The 2,338-nt window shown below is 34.5% G+C and overlaps 1 long non-coding RNA gene across 1 annotated transcript; it reads left to right on the top strand.

Moving 5' to 3' along the window:
- Positions 1 to 804: 804 nt before the first annotated feature.
- LOC119618078 lies at positions 805 to 1,783 on the top strand. The gene is made up of 3 exons (XR_005234596.1): positions 805 to 1,048; positions 1,483 to 1,576; positions 1,663 to 1,783. It is a non-coding gene; the product is annotated as an uncharacterized LOC119618078 (long non-coding RNA).
- Positions 1,784 to 2,338: the final 555 nt, after the last annotated feature.

Below are 2,338 nucleotides of genomic sequence, written 5' to 3'. Positions count from 1 at the left end.
AAACTTGCTAGCACTCTGGTATCACGGTTGCAGAGAAAACGTGGACTGGAATCCATGCAGTGTGGGAGTATGTTATATGAACAAGTGGAATGGATCGGATAACAAAGTTTGTAGGGAAAACATGGACTGGATTTCATGTGGTGAGGGAGTACTCTATATTAACAAGTGGAATGGATTTGATAACGACGCACCAAAGAGGATCTCTACCTTACGCTGTAAAGAAAAAGAAAATTGACAGATTTATGATCATATATTTGAGTTAATAATGAAATAATATATGGTTATTTATTTAAACTCATATTCTGGCCACATTATATGGAGTTTTGTAAAAAAAAAATATATATATTTTTGACACCAAAATTATTTAGGGGGGCTTGAAAAATTTTTAAACAGGCCTAGTGACGCCACTGTATATATATATATATATATATATATATATATATATATATATATATTTTCCTCACTATTTTAGTTTTGGTAACAACAGACAGAATCACATCAAAAAGTTAGAGGAAATAATTGGAAAGAAGGATAAGGAAATAAAGAGACTTTGGAGGGCAAATTTACTATTACAAGTCGGTACGTTCACAAATCTCATACAAAATGGTTGCTAAATAACTTCTTATGTCTGACATACTTATTATATTGTGATTCAGACACAATATATAAAGGTGTCAAGGAAGCAATCCAGGCAGTCCAGCAGTCATCTGGTTCTTCCAACCAATTACAATCTGAAGAAGGACGGGTATGCCTATAACCTGATATTAGAAATCATGTGAATATTTTCAGATAAAAGACATGATATACTTTGGCATTTATATTAAATTATTTTTTGGCTTTTTGCAGAGTGTGTTTGAAAAACCATACAGCAAACTCTGTGGCACTTGACTACACACAGCGGTACAGCGGTTTCAAAAAATGACTAGAAACTTGATGGACTCCCTCTTCACTCTTGAAGAAATGTCAACATGTTCAGTGACTGGAAAGAAAGGCATTCTTGGTGAAAGGAAGAGAAGCCTTGACCAGGATTAAGTGAACCTTGTCATTGGTATGTATACATAAAAAGTAACTTCATTACCACCACAGCCCTCCTTCCCCCATTCTAGAAAACCTCACATATCAACACAAAGATTTCACAATTATGTGAATCTCGTGTAAATCACATGGTAAAGGCACAAACATGTGCATGATTTTGTAGAAAAACCCCTTGTGAATCACTTGTGTATTACATGTAGAAAAGATGTGTATTACATGTAATTTACATGTCAACACAAGGAAATCACATAGGTCTTCAACACACAACATTCTAAAATCACGCATATTTTGTATGCTTTTTCAAAAATCATTCATATGTGGAAAATTTGTGTGAACCGCATGTGCAGTTTTTTTGTGGTCATGGCTTTAACAAGTGAATTCATGTGAAATCCACAAATAGATGATATTGATCAGCTGATAAATACTTTTTTGCATTGTTTTATACAGACCAAATCAAGAAAATGTACAAGGATGTTGATGTCACCGACATTAAAGTTTGCATGGCACAAAAATTGAAGGACACCAGGAGACGGGCGGAGAGGTGACACTACATTAAGTTAAATGTGAACTAATTAGATTATTTCATACGTTCTGCTCAAGTAATTTTTTGAATTTGTCTGTATGCAGGCAGGCAGGGGACAAAGATGTAAACCAGTAGTCAAGTCGTCCTATGGCTGACTGGTCCCAATGCTGCAATTTGTGTGTTGAAATTGTTTGTTTTTCTTTATTCTTTGATCTTCCACAGAATTCTAGCTTTAAAGAGGAATAAATAAATTGATAATTTTTTTGTCAAATATTTCTGTCTCGCATGTCTTTATCCATAGAAAGTTTTTTGTAACCATGTCCTACAAAATTAAATAAGATGTCATGTGAAACATGCATTGAAATGATGTAAATCACATGTATAAACAGGTATGATTATTTTGAAACATTTCATGGTAAAAACCCATGTGTATCACATGTGAAGCATTTCCACATGTGATACACATAGGAAACACGTGATACCCACATTTCCACATGTGATACCCACATTTCCACATGTGATACACATGGGAATCACATGTGATACACATTTGAATCACATGTGATACACATGGGAATCACATGTGATTCCCACATTTCCACATGTGGAAATGTGTGATTCCCACTGTGCTCATTTCTTTTCCTCAAATCCTGGAACGCAGATCTCTCCTCCAACCTGGAACAAGAAAAGAAGTACAAAAAAAGTTCAGAAGAAATATTCATCTTAAACAGCATTTCCCAGGAGAATTTTTTCTTTCTTTCTTTTTTGTGTGCAGCACTT

The sequence above is a fragment of the Kryptolebias marmoratus genome, linkage group LG20, assembly GCF_001649575.2.
Source record: "Kryptolebias marmoratus isolate JLee-2015 linkage group LG20, ASM164957v2, whole genome shotgun sequence".
Taxonomy (NCBI): domain Eukaryota; kingdom Metazoa; phylum Chordata; class Actinopteri; order Cyprinodontiformes; family Rivulidae; genus Kryptolebias; species Kryptolebias marmoratus.
The sequence above is the reverse complement of the archived record's forward strand: the minus strand, read 5'-3'. Positions and strand labels throughout refer to the sequence as shown.